Source organism: Arachis hypogaea, chromosome 4 (assembly GCF_003086295.3).
Source record: "Arachis hypogaea cultivar Tifrunner chromosome 4, arahy.Tifrunner.gnm2.J5K5, whole genome shotgun sequence".
NCBI lineage: Eukaryota > Viridiplantae > Streptophyta > Magnoliopsida > Fabales > Fabaceae > Arachis > Arachis hypogaea.
This window is the reverse complement of record NC_092039.1, coordinates 99,495,403-99,510,390: the sequence shown is the minus strand read 5'-3', so window position 1 is coordinate 99,510,390 and position 14,988 is coordinate 99,495,403. Positions and strand designations below refer to the sequence as shown.

Genomic DNA, 14,988 nt, shown 5'->3' with positions numbered 1-14,988 from the left:
TTCAAACGCCCATTGGTGCATGTTCTGGGCGTTCAACGCCCATGTGATGCATGTTTCTGGCGTTGAACGCCAGTTTCATGCTTGTTCCTGGCGTTCAGCGCCAGTTTGTCCTCTCTGTGCACCATCCTGGCGTTTAACGCCAGGTTGTTGCTTGTTTTGGGCGTTCAGCGCCAGAATGATGCTCTGTTCTGGCATTGAACGCCGGCCAGATGCACCTTCTGGGCGTTGAACGCCAGCCCGTGCGTCCTCCAGGGTGAAAAATTTTTTTCTTCTGTTTTTGACTCTGTTTTTAATTTTTTTGATTTTTTCGTGACTCCTCATGATCATGTACCTAATTCAACACAAAAATAACACTAAAACAAAATAAAATAAAATTAGATAAATAAAATTGGGTTGCCTCCCAACAAGCGCTTCTTTAATGTCAATAGCTTGACAGTGGCTCTCATGGAGCCACAAGGTGATCAGGTCAATGTTGTATAGTTGTCCACACCAAACTTAGAGTTTGGATATGGGATCTTAACACCAAACTTAGAGTTTGGTTGTGGCCTCACAACACCAAACTTAGAGTTTGACTGTGTGGGCTCTGCTTGACTCTGAACTGAGAGAAGCTCTTCATGCTTACTCTCTTCTGTCACAGAGGGATGGCCATGTGCCTTAAACACAAGGTAGTCCCCATTCAATTGGAGGACTAACTCACCTCTGTTGACATCTATCACAGCTTCTGCTGTGGCTAGGAAAGGTCTTCCTAGGATGATGCCTTCATCATCTTCCTTCCTAGTGTCTAGGATTATGAAATCAGCAGGGATGTAAAGGCCTTCAACCTTTACTAAAACGTCCTCTACTGTCCCATAAGCTTGTCTCAATGACTTATCTGCCAATTGTAATGAGAACAAGGCAGGTTGTACCTCAATGATTCCCAGCTTCTCCATTACAGAGAGTGGCATAAGATTTATCCCTGACCCAAGGTCACATAGAGCTTTTTCAAAGCTCATGGTGCCTATGGTGCAAGGTATTAAGAACTTGCCAGGATCTTGTTTCTTTTGAGGTAGAGTTTTCTGAATCCAAATATCCAGTTCACTAATGAGCAAGGGGGGTTCACTTTCCCAAGTCTCATTACCAAACAACTTGGCATTCAGCTTCATGATAGCTCCTAAGTATTGAGCAACTTGCTCTCCAGTCACATCTTCATCCTCTTCAGAGGATGAATAGTCTTCAGAGCTCATGAATGGCAGAAGGAGATTTAATGGAATCTCTATGGTCTCTGTATGAGCCTCAGATTCCTCAGGATCCTTAATAGGAAACTCCTTCTTGCTTGAAGAACATCCCAGGAGGTCTTCCTCACTAGGATTTTCGTCCTCCTCCTCCCTTATGCATTCGGCCACTTTGATTAAATCAATGGCCTTGCACTCTCCTTTTGGATTCTCTTCTGTATTACTTGGGAGAATACTGGGAGGAGTTTCAATAACTTTCTTACTCAGCTGGCCCACTTGTGCCTCCAAATTTCTAATGGAGGATCTTGTTTCATTCATGAAACTGAAAGTGGCCTTTGACAGATCAGAGACTATATTGGCTAAATTAGAAGTGTTTTGTTCAGAATTCTCTGTCTGTTGCTGAGAAGATGATGGATATGGCTTACTATTATTCAGCCTATTGCGTCCACCATTGTTAAAGCCTTGTTGAGGCTTCTGTTGATCATTCCAGGAGAAATTTGGATGATTTCTCCATGATGGGTTATAGGTGTTTCCATAAGGTTCACCCATGTAATTAACCTCTGCCATGGCAGGGTTCTCAGGATCATAAGCTTTTTCAGAAGCTGCCTCTCTAGTATTGTTGGATGCATGTTGCAATCCATTCAGATTTTGAGAGATCATGTTGACCTGTTGAGTCAACATTTTGTTCTGAGCCAATATGGCATTCAGAGCATCAATTTCAAGAACTCCTTTCTTCTGAGGTATCCCATTGTTCACGGAATTCCTCTCAGAGGTATACATGAACTGGTTGTTTGCAACCATGTCAATGAGTTCTTGAGCCTCTTCAGGCATTTTCTTCAGGTGAATAGATCCACCTGCAGAATGGTCCAGTGACATTTTCGAAAATTCAGAGAGACCATAATAGAATATATCTAACATGGTCCATTCTGAAAACATGTCAGATGGACATCTTTTGGTCAACTGCTTATATCTTTCCCAAGCTTCATAGAGGGATTCACCATCTTTTTGTTTGAAGGTTTGAACATCCACTCTCAGCTTGCTCAGCTTTTGAGGAGGAAAGAATTTATCCAAGAAGGCAGTGACCAGCTTATCCCAGGAGTCCAGGCTATCCTTAGGTTGTGAATCCAACCATATTCTAGCTCTGTCTCTTACAGCAAAAGGGAAAAGCATGAGTCTGTAGACTTCAGGATCAACTCCATTCGTCTTTACAGTTTCACAGATCTGCAAGAACTCAGTTAAAAACTGATAAGGATCTTCAGATGGAAGTCCATAAAACTTGCAGTTTTGTTGCATTAATGCAACTAGTTGAGGCTTAAGCTCAAAGTTATTGGCTCCAATGGCAGGAATGGAGATGCTTCTTCCATCAAACTTGGACGTTGGCTTTGTGAAGTCACCAAGCATTCTCCTTGCATTATTATTATTATTTTCGGCTGCCATGTCCTTCTCTTGTTCGAAAATTTCTGAAAGGTTGTTTCTGGATTGTTGTAATTTAGCTTCTCTTAATTTTCTCTTCAGAGTCCTTTCAGGTTCTGGATCAACTTCAACAAGAGTGCCCTTTTCCCTGTTCCTGCTCATATGAAAGAGAAGAAAACAAGAAAAGAAAGAGGAATCCTCTATGTCACAGTATAGAGATTCCTTTATGTTAGTAGAGGAAGAAAGGGGTAGAAGAATCCAAATACAAGGGATATAAGAAGTTCGGATTCTTAGATGAAGAGAGGTGAAGAGAAGTGTTAGTAATTAATTAATTGAATAAAATAAGAAAAGAGAGGGAGAATTTTCGAAAATAATTTTGAAAAAGGGGTTAGTAATTTTCGAAAATCAAAGACAAAATATAATTAAAATTAAAATTTAAAACAAAAAGAATTTTTGAAAAAGAGAGGGAGAATTTTCGAAATTTAGAGAGGGATAGGTAGTTAGTTGGTTTTGAAAAAGATAAGGAACAAACAAAAAGTTAGTTAGTTGATTTGAAAAAGATTTGAAATCAAATTTTGAAAAAGATAAGAAGATAAGAAGTTAGATAAGATATTTTGAAAAAGATTTAATTTTTTAAAATTACTTAACTAACAAGAAACTACAAGATAAGATTCTAGAACTTAAAGATTGAACCTTTCTTAACAAGAAAGTAACAAACTTCAAATTTTTGAACCAATCACATTACTTGTTAGTTAATTTTCAAAAATTAGATATAAAAGATAAGAAAAAGATTTTTGAAATTTTCGAAAACTATAAAAAAATGAAAAAGATATGATTTTTGAAAAAGATTTTGAAAAGATAAGATTTTTTAAAATTGAAATTTTGACTTGACTTGTAAGAAACAACTAATTTTAAAAATTTTTGACCAAGTCAACCCAAAATTTCGAAAATTTGGAGGGAAATAAGGAAAAGATATTTTTTTTGATTTTTGAATTTTTAAAGGAAAACACAAAAATGACCCAAAACATGAAAATTTTGGATCAAGACACAAGATGCATGCAAGAATGCTATGAATGTCAAGATGAACACCAAGAACACTATGAAGATCATGATGAACATCAAGAACATAATTTTGAAAAATTTTTGATGCAAAGAAAACATGCAAGACACCAAACTTAGAAATTTTTAATGCATGGAAATTATGGATGCAAAGATGCACATGAAAAACAACAGACAACACAAAACAAGAAATCATCAAGATCAAACAAGAAGTCTTGTCAAGAACAACTTGAAGATCATGAAGAACACTATGAATGCATGAGATTTTCGAAAAATGCAAAAAAAATTTTAAAAGCATGCAATTGACACCAAACTTAAAAATTAACACAAGACTCAAACAAGAAACACAAAATATTTTTGATTTTTATGATTTTCTAATTTTTTTGTATTTTTATTAAGTTTTTTTTCGAAAATAAAGTTGCAAAAACGAAAAATAAAAGAAAAATTTTTGAAAAAGATTTTTGAAAAGAAAATTACCTAATCTGAGCAACAAGATGAACCGTCAGTTGTCCATACTCGAACAATCCCCGGCAACGGCGCCAAAAACTTGGTGGACAAAATTGTGATCAATTCTCTTTAAGTTGTTTGTCTTTGTATGAAATCATTATTATGGCACTGGTTGAATTCACAACTCCGTTCAACTAACCAGCAAGTGTACTGGGTCGTCCAAGTAATAAACCTTACGTGAGTAAGGGTCGATCCCACAGAGATTGTTGGTATGAAGCAAGCTATGGTCACCTTGTAAATCTCAGTCAGGCAGATTAAAATGGTTTATGGGTTTCGAAAATAAAGATAAAAGAATAGATTAAATAAAAGGATAGAAGACTTATGCAGATTCATTGGTGAGAATTTCAGATAAGCGAATAGAGATGCTGTATGGCTCAAGGACGCCTGCTCTCCTACTGCTTCTATCCAATCCTTCTTACTCCTTTCCATGGCAAGCTTTGTATAGGGGTTCACCATCAGCTGTGGCTACTTTCAATCCTCTCGGGAAAATGATCCTATGCGGTTGTCAGGCGCACGGCTAATCGTCTGGAGGCATCACCCATGGTTGATGGCTACATCCCATCCTCGTAGTGAAAACTAATGCTCACGCACTCTGTCACAGTACGGCTAATCACCGGTTGGTTCCCGCTCCTACTGGAATAGAATCCCTTGATTCTTTTGCGTCTGTCACTAACGCCCAGCAGGTTGCAAGTTTGAAGCACGTCACAGTCATTCATTACCGGAATCCTACTTGGAATACCACAGACAAGGTGAGACTTTCCGGATCCTCATAAATGCCGCCATCTATCTAGCTTATACCACGAAGATTCTGTTGGGGAATCTAAGAGATACGCATTCAAGCTCTGTTGCATGTAGAACGGAAGTGGTTGTCAATCACGCGCGTTCATAAGTGAGAATGATAATGATCGTCACTTTCATCATTACATTCATCATGTTCTTGGGTACGAATGAATATCTTGGAATAAGAATAAGAGAGATTTGAATAAAAGATAATAGAATTGCATTAATACTTGAGGTACAGCAGAGCTCCACACCCTTAATCTATGGTGTGCAGAAACTCCACCGTTGAAAATACATAAGTGAAAGAGGTTCAGGCATGGCCGAATGGCCAGCCTCCCTAACGTGATCAATGATCTCCTAAGATGAAGAATAAAACAAAACTGAGACCAAAGATGTCTAATACAATAGATAAATGTCCTATATATACTAGACTAGCTACTAGGGTTTACATGAGTAAGTAAATGATGCATAAATTCACTTCCGGGGCCCACTTGGTGTATGCTTGGGCTGAGCTTGATCAATCCACGACCTGAGGCATCTCTTGGAGTTGAACTCCGAGTTTTGACGTGTTTTGGGCGTTCAACTCCGGATCATGACGTTTTTCTGGCGTTTAACTCCAGACAGCAGCATGAACTTGGCGTTTAACGCCAAGTTACGTCGTCATTCTTCGAATAAAGTATGGACTATTATATATTGCTGGAAAGCCCTGGATGTCTAATTTCCAACGCCGTTGAGAGCGCGCCAATTGGAGTTCTGTAGCTCCAGAAAATCCATTTCGAGTGCAGGGAGGTCAGATTCCAACAGCATCAGCAGTCCTTTTGTCAGCCTTCTTCAGAGTTTTGCTCAAGTCCCTCAATTTCCGTCAGAATTTACCTGAAATCACAGAAAAACACACAAACTCATAGTAAAGTCCAGAAATGTGAATTTAACATAAAAACTAATGAAAACATCCCTAAAAGTAGCTTAAACTTACTAAAAACTATATAAAAACAATGCCAAAAAGCGTATAAATTATCCGCTCATCACAACACCAAACTTAAATTGTTGCTTGTCCCCAAGCAACTGAAAATCAAATAGGATAAAAGAAGAGAATATACTATAAATTCCAGAATATCAATGAATATTAATTTAATTAGATGAGCGGGACTTGTAGCTTTTTGCTTCTGAACAGTTTTGGCATCTCACTTTTTCCTTTGAAGTTTAGAGTGATTGGCTTCTCTAGGAACTTAGAATTTCAGATAGTGTTATTGACTTTCCTAGTTAAGCATGTTGATTCTTGAACACAGCTACTTATGAGTCTTGGCTGTGGCCCTAAGCACTTTGTCTTCCAGTATTACCACCGGATACACAAATGCCACAGACACATGACTGGGTGAACCTTTTCAGATTGTGACTCAGCTTTGCTATAGTCCCCAGTTAGTGGTGTCCAGAGCTCTTAAGCACACTCTTTTGGATCACGACTTTAACCACTCAGTCTCAAGCTTTTCACTTGGACCTTCATGACACAAGCACATGGTTAGGGACAGCTTGATTTAGCCGCTTAGGCCTGGATTTAACTTCCTTGGGCCCTCCTATCCATTGATGCTCAAAGCCTTGGATCCTTGCTACCCTTGCCTTTTGGTTTTAAGGGCTATTGGCTTTTTCTGCTTGCTTTTTCTTTCTATTTTTTCGCCATATTTTTTTTTTCACTGCTTTTTCTTGCTTCAAGAATCAATTTCATGATGTTTTTCAGATCATCAATAACATTTCTCTTTGTTCATCATTCTTTCAAGAGCCAACAATTTTAACACTCATAAACAACAAGATCAAAAATATGCACTGTTCAAGCATTCATTCAGAAAACAAAAAGTATTGTCACCACATCAATATAATTAAATTAAATTCAAGGATGAATTCGAAAATTCATGTACTTCTTGTTCTTTTGAATTAAAACATTTTTCATTTAAGAGAGGTGAAGGACTAATGGATTTTATTCATAGCTTTAAGGCATGGTTACACACTAATGATCATGAAGTAAAGACACAAAACATAGATAAACACAATATTAAAAACCGAAAACAGAAAGAAATAAGAGCAAGGAATGAATCCACCTGAGTGAGGGTGGCGCCTTCTTGAAGGTCCAATGGTGCTTTTTGAGCTCCTCTATGTCTCTTCCTTGCTTCTGTTGAATGATTCCTAGTGATTTTGGTACTCCTATCCATAGTTGCTCCCAATAGTTGTGTGGAGGACCATTTATTCCCTGAGGTATCTCAGGGATTTCTTGGATTTGCATTCAAATGTTCTACCACTGAGCTATGACGGCTTATATTTGTCTTTCCATCTCCCAAGACTCAGAGGTGGAAGCTTTTGTCTTCCCTTTGAGGTTTTTCTGGCCTTAGGTGCCATTAATGGTAATGGAAAAGCAAAAAAGCTATGCTTTTACCACACCAAACTTAAAATTTTGCTCGCCCTCGAGCAAGAAAGAAAAGAAGAGAAGAAGAAGAAGAAGAAAATGGAGGTGAGTGAGGGGAGATGGATTCGGCTATATGGGTGGGATTGGGTGGGAAAGAGAAGTTGGATTGTAAAGGTAGGGGGGTGTATGGGGAAGAGTGGATAGATGTAGGTGGTGAAATGAAAAATAGAAGGGATGACCATGAATGGAAAGAGAGAGGGCGAGGTAGGTGGGGATCCTGTGAGGTCCACAGATCCTGAGGTGTCAAGGAATTCCATCCCTGCACCAATATAGGCATGTAAAATGCCTTGGCACACTATTCTGGCATTCAAACGCCCATTGGTGCATGTTCTGGGCGTTCAACGCCCATGTGATGCATGTTTCTGGCGTTGAATGCCAGTTTCATGCTTGTTCCTGGCGTTCAGCGCCAGTTTGTCCTCTCTGTGCACCATCCTGGCGTTTAACGCCAGGTTGTTGCTTGTTTTGGGCGTTCAGCGCCAGAATGGTGCTCTGTTCTGGCGTTGAACGCCGGCCAGATGCACCTTCTGGGCGTTGAACGCCAGCCCGTGCGTCCTCCAGGGTGAAAAATTTGTTTCTTCTGTTTTTGACTCTGTTTTTAATTTTTTTTATTTTTTCGTGACTCCTCATGATCATGTACCTAATTCAACACAAAAATAACACTAAAACAAAATAAAATAAAATTAGATAAATAAAATTGGGTTGCCTCCCAACAAGCGCTTCTTTAATGTCAATAGCTTGACAGTGGCTCTCATGGAGCCACAAGGTGATCAGGTCAATGTTGTATAGTTGTCCACACCAAACTTAGAGTTTGGATATGGGATCTTAACACCAAACTTAGAGTTTGGTTGTGGCCTCACAACACCAAACTTAGAGTTTGACTGTGTGGGCTCTGCTTGACTCTGAACTGAGAGAAGCTCTTCATGTTTACTCTCTTGTGTCACAGAGGGATGGCCATGTGCCTTAAACACAAGGTAGTCCCCATTCAATTGGAGGACTAACTCACCTCTGTTGACATCTATCACAGCTTCTGCTGTGGCTAGGAAAGGTCTTCCTAGGATGATGCCTTCATCATCTTCCTTCCTAGTGTCTAGGATTATGAAATCAGCAGGGATGTAAAGGCCTTCAACCTTTACTAAAACGTCCTCTACTGTCCCATAAGCTTGTCTCAATGACTTATCTGCCAATTGTAATGAGAACAAGGCAGGTTGTACCTCAATGATTCCCAGCTTCTCCATTACAGAGAGTGGCATAAGATTTATCCCTGACCCAAGGTCACATAGAGCTTTTTCAAAGCTCATGGTGCCTATGGTGCAAGGTATTAAGAACTTGCCAGGATCTTGTTTCTTTTGAGGTAGAGTTTTCTGAATCCAAGTATCCAGTTCACTAATGAGCAAGGGGGGTTCACTTTCCCAAGTCTCATTACCAAACAACTTGGCATTCAGCTTCATGATAGCTCCTAAGTATTGAGCAACTTGCTCTCCAGTCACATCTTCATCCTCTTCAGAGGATGAATAGTCTTCAGAGCTCATGAATGGCAGAAGGAGATTTAATGGAATCTCTATGGTCTCTGTATGAGCCTCAGATTCCTTAGGATCCTTAATAGGAAACTCCTTCTTGCTTGAAGAACATCCCAGGAGGTCTTCCTCACTAGGATTTTCGTCCTCCTCCTCCCTTATGCATTCGGCCACTTTGATTAAATCAATGGCCTTGCACTCTCCTTTTGGATTCTCTTCTGTATTACTTGGGAGAATACTGGGAGGAGTTTCAATAACTTTCTTACTCAGCTGGCCCACTTGTGCCTCCAAATTTCTAATGGAGGATCTTGTTTCATTCATGAAACTGAAAGTGGCCTTTGACAGATCAGAGACTATATTGGCTAAATTAGAAGTGTTTTGTTCAGAATTCTCTGTCTGTTGCTGAGAAGATGATGGATATGGCTTACTATTATTCAGCCTATTGCGTCCACCATTGTTAAAGCCTTGTTGAGGCTTCTGTTGATCCTTCCAGGAGAAATTTGGATGATTTCTTCATGATGGGTTATAGGTGTTTCCATAAGGTTCACCCATGTAATTAACCTCTACCATGGCAGGGTTCTCAGGATCATAAGCTTCTTCAGAAGCTGCCTCTCTAGTATTGTTGGATGCATGTTGCAATCCATTCAGATTTTGAGAGATCATGTTGACCTGTTGAGTCAACATTTTGTTCTGAGCCAATATGGCATTCAGAGCATCAATTTCAAGAACTCCTTTCTTCTGAGGTATCCCATTGTTCACGGAATTCCTCTCAGAGGTATACATGAACTGGTTGTTTGCAACCATGTCAATGAGTTCTTGAGCCTCTTCAGGCGTTTTCTTCAGGTGAATAGATCCACCTGCAGAATGGTCCAGTGACATTTTCGAAAATTCAGAGAGACCATAATAGAATATATCTAACATGGTCCATTCTGAAAACATGTCAGATGGACATCTTTTGGTCAACTGCTTATATCTTTCCCAAGCTTCATAGAGGGATTCACAATCTTTTTGTTTGAAGGTTTGAACATCCACTCTCAGCTTGCTCAGCTTTTGAGGAGGAAAGAATTTATCCAAGAAGGCAGTGACCAGCTTATCCCAGGAGTCCAGGCTATCCTTAGGTTGTGAATCCAACCATATTCTAGCTCTGTCTCTTACAGCAAAAGGGAAAAGCATGAGTCTGTAGACTTCAGGATCAACTCCATTCGTCTTTACAGTTTCACAGATCTGCAAGAACTCAGTTAAAAACTGATAAGGATCTTCAGATGGAAGTCCATAAAACTTGCAGTTTTGTTGCATTAATGCAACTAGTTGAGGCTTAAGCTCAAAGTTATTGGCTCCAATGGCAGGAATGGAGATGCTTCTTCCATCAAACTTGGACGTTGGCTTTGTGAAGTCACCAAGCATTCTCCTTGCATTATTATTATTATTTTCGGCTGCCATGTCCTTCTCTTGTTCGAAAATTTCTGAAAGGTTGTTTCTGGATTGTTGTAATTTAGCTTCTCTTAATTTTCTCTTCAGAGTCCTTTCAGGTTCTGGATCAACTTCAACAAGAGTGCCCTTTTCCCTGTTCCTGCTCATATGAAAGAGAAGAAAACAAGAAAAGAAAGAGGAATCCTCTATGTCACAGTATAGAGATTCCTTTATGTTAGTAGAGGAAGAAAGGGGTAGAAGAATCCAAATACAAGGGATATAAGAAGTTCGGATTCTTAGATGAAGAGAGGTGAAGAGAAGTGTTAGTAATTAATTAATTGAATAAAATAAGAAAAGAGAGGGAGAATTTTCGAAAATAATTTTGAAAAAGGGGTTAGTAATTTTCGAAAATCAAAGACAAAATATAATTAAAATTAAAATTTAAAACAAAAAGAATTTTTGAAAAAGAGAGGGAGAATTTTCGAAATTTAGAGAGGGATAGGTAGTTAGTTGGTTTTGAAAAAGATAAGGAACAAACAAAAAGTTAGTTAGTTGATTTGAAAAAGATTTGAAATCAAATTTTGAAAAAGATAAGAAGATAAGAAGTTAGATAAGATATTTTGAAAAAGATTTAATTTTTTAAAATTACTTAACTAACAAGAAACTACAAGATAAGATTCTAGAACTTAAAGATTGAACCTTTCTTAACAAGAAAGTAACAAACTTCAAATTTTTGAACCAATCACATTACTTGTTAGTTAATTTTCAAAAATTAGATATAAAAGATAAGAAAAAGATTTTTGAAATTTTCGAAAACTATAAAAAAATGAAAAAGATATGATTTTTGAAAAAGATTTTGAAAAGATAAGATTTTTTAAAATTGAAATTTTGACTTGACTTGTAAGAAACAACTAATTTTAAAAATTTTTGACCAAGTCAACCCAAAATTTCGAAAATTTGGAGGGAAATAAGGAAAAGATATTTTTTTTGATTTTTGAATTTTTAAAGGAAAACACAAAAATGACCCAAAACATGAAAATTTTGGATCAAGACACAAGATGCATGCAAGAATGCTATGAATGTCAAGATGAACACCAAGAACACTATGAAGATCATGATGAACATCAAGAACATAATTTTGAAAAATTTTTGATGCAAAGAAAACATGCAAGACACCAAACTTAGAAATTTTTAATGCATGGAAATTATGGATGCAAAGATGCACATGAAAAACAACAGACAACACAAAACAAGAAATCATCAAGATCAAACAAGAAGTCTTGTCAAGAACAACTTGAAGATCATGAAGAACACTATGAATGCATGAGATTTTCGAAAAATGCAAAAAAAATTTTAAAAGCATGCAATTGACACCAAACTTAAAAATTAACACAAGACTCAAACAAGAAACACAAAATATTTTTGATTTTTATGATTTTCTAATTTTTTTGTATTTTTATTAATTTTTTTTTTCGAAAATAAAGTTGCAAAAACGAAAAATAAAAGAAAAATTTTTGAAAAAGATTTTTGAAAAGAAAATTACCTAATCTGAGCAACAAGATGAACCGTCAGTTGTCCATACTCGAACAATCCCCGGCAACGGCGCCAAAAACTTGGTGGACAAAATTGTGATCAATTCTCTTTAAGTTGTTTGTCTTTGTATGAAATCATTATTATGGCACTGGTTGAATTCACAACTCCGTTCAACTAACCAGCAAGTGTACTGGGTCGTCCAAGTAATAAACCTTACGTGAGTAAGGGTCGATCCCACAGAGATTGTTGGTATGAAGCAAGCTATGGTCACCTTGTAAATCTCAGTCAGGCAGATTAAAATGGTTTATGGGTTTCGAAAATAAAGATAAAAGAATAGATTAAATAAAAGGATAGAAGACTTATGCAGATTCATTGGTGAGAATTTCAGATAAGCGAATAGAGATGCTGTATGGCTCAAGGACGCCTGCTCTCCTACTGCTTCTATCCAATCCTTCTTACTCCTTTCCATGGCAAGCTTTGTATAGGGGTTCACCATCAGCTGTGGCTACTTTCAATCCTCTCGGGAAAATGATCCTATGCGGTTGTCAGGCGCACGACTAATCGTCTGGAGGCATCACCCATGGTTGATGGCTACATCCCATCCTCGTAGTGAAAACTAATGCTCACGCACTCTGTCACAGTACGGCTAATCACCGGTTGGTTCCCGCTCCTACTGGAATAGAATCCCTTGATTCTTTTGCGTCTGTCACTAACGCCCAGCAGGTTGCAAGTTTGAAGCACGTCACAGTCATTCATTACCGGAATCCTACTTGGAATACCACAGACAAGGTGAGACTTTCCGGATCCTCATAAATGCCGCCATCTATCTAGCTTATACCACGAAGATTCTGTTGGGGAATCTAAGAGATACGCATTCAAGCTCTGTTGCATGTAGAACGGAAGTGGTTGTCAATCACGCGCGTTCATAAGTGAGAATGATAATGATCGTCACTTTCATCATTACATTCATCATGTTCTTGGGTACGAATGAATATCTTGGAATAAGAATAAGAGAGATTTGAATAAAAGATAATAGAATTGCATTAATACTTGAGGTACAGCAGAGCTCCACACCCTTAATCTATGGTGTGCAGAAACTCCACCGTTGAAAATACATAAGTGAAAGAGGTTCAGGCATGGCCGAATGGCCAGCCTCCCTAACGTGATCAATGATCTCCTAAGATGAAGAATAAAACAAAACTGAGACCAAAGATGTCTAATACAATAGATAAATGTCCTATATATACTAGACTAGCTACTAGGGTTTACATGAGTAAGTAAATGATGCATAAATTCACTTCCGGGGCCCACTTGGTGTATGCTTGGGCTGAGCTTGATCAATCCACGACCTGAGGCATCTCTTGGAGTTGAACTCCGAGTTTTGACGTGTTTTGGGCGTTCAACTCCGGATCATGACGTTTTTCTGGCGTTTAACTCCAGACAGCAGCATGAACTTGGCGTTTAACGCCAAGTTACGTCGTCATTCTTCGAATAAAGTATGGACTATTATATATTGCTGGAAAGCCCTGGATGTCTACTTTCCAACGCCGTTGAGAGCGCGCCAATTGGAGTTCTGTAGCTCCAGAAAATCCATTTCGAGTGCAGGGAGGTCAGATTCCAATAGCATCAGCAGTCCTTTTGTCAGCCTTCTTCAGAGTTTTGCTCAAGTCCCTCAATTTCAGTCAGAATTTACCTGAAATCACAGAAAAACACACAAACTCATAGTAAAGTCCAGAAATGTGAATTTAACATAAAAACTAATGAAAACATCCCTAAAAGTAGCTTAAACTTACTAAAAACTATATAAAAACAATGCCAAAAAGCGTATAAATTATCCGCTCATCATTTAGCAATGGCAAGCCTTTTCCATCATCTTCTCAGCAACAGGCAGAGAGTTCTAAGCAGAACCACTCTGACTTAGCAACCATGGTCTCTGATCTAATCAAAACCACTCAAAGTTTCATGACTGAAACAAGGTCCTCCATTAGGAACTTGGAGGCACAAGTGGGACAGCTGAGCAAGAAAATTACTGAACTCCCTCCTAGTACTCTTCTGAGCAATACAGAAGAAAATCCAAAAGGAGAGTGCAAGGCCATCAACATGGCCAAATTTGGAAAGGAGGGAGAGGCAGTGAACGTCACTGAGGAAGATCTCAATGGATGTCCACTGGCCTCTAATGAGTTCCCTAATGAGGAACCATGGGAATCTGAGGCTCACACTGAGACCATAGAGATTCCATTGGATTTACTTCTGCCATTCATGAGCTCTGATGAGTATTCTTCCTCTGAAGAGGATGAATATGTCACTGAAGAGCAAGTTGCCAAGTACCTTGGAGCAATCATGAAGCTAAATGACAAGTTATTTGGTAATGAGACTTGGGAGAACGAACCTCCTTTGCTCACCAAAGAACTGGATGACTTGTCTAGGCAGAAACTACCTCAAAAGAGACAAGATCCTGGGAAGTTCTCAATACCTTGTACCATAGGCACCATGACCTTTAAGAAGGCTCTGTGTGACCTAGGATCAAGTGTAAACCTCATGCCTCTCTCTGTAATGGAGAAGCTAGGGATCTTTGAGGTACAAGCTGCAAAAATCTCACTAGAGATGGCAGAAAACTCAAGAAAACAAGCTTATGGACTTGTAGAGGATGTTCTGGTAAAGATTGAAGACCATTACATCCCTGCTGATTTCATAGTCCTAGAGACTGGGAAGTGTATGGATGAATCCATCATCTTTGTCAGACCCTTCCTAGCCACAGCAAAGGCTGTGATTGATGTGGACATAGGAGAATTGATCATTCAAGTGAATGAAGAATCCTTTGTGTTTAAGGCTCAAGGATATCTCTCTGTCACCATGGAGAGGAAGCATGAAGAGCTTCTCTCAAAACAGAGCCAAGCAGAGCCCCCACAGTCAAACTCTAAGTTTGGTGTTGGGAGGCCACAACCAAATTCTAAGTTTGATGTTGAACCCCCACATTCAAACTCTAAGTTTGGTGTTGGGAGGTTCCTACATTGCTCTGAGCATTTGTGAGGCTCCATGAGAGCCCACTGTCAAGCTACTGACATTAAAGAAGCGCTTGTTGGGAGGCAACCCAATCTTATTATATTTT

The 14,988-nt window shown here is 38.7% G+C and overlaps 1 non-coding gene across 1 annotated transcript; it reads left to right on the top strand.

Moving 5' to 3' along the window:
* The first annotated feature begins 2,145 nt into the window (after window positions 1–2,145).
* Window positions 2,146–2,249, top strand: LOC112798639 (small nucleolar RNA R71). Its single transcript, XR_003200242.1, has one exon. It is a non-coding gene; the product is annotated as a small nucleolar RNA R71 (small nucleolar RNA).
* The last annotated feature ends 12,739 nt before the right edge of the window (window positions 2,250–14,988 follow it).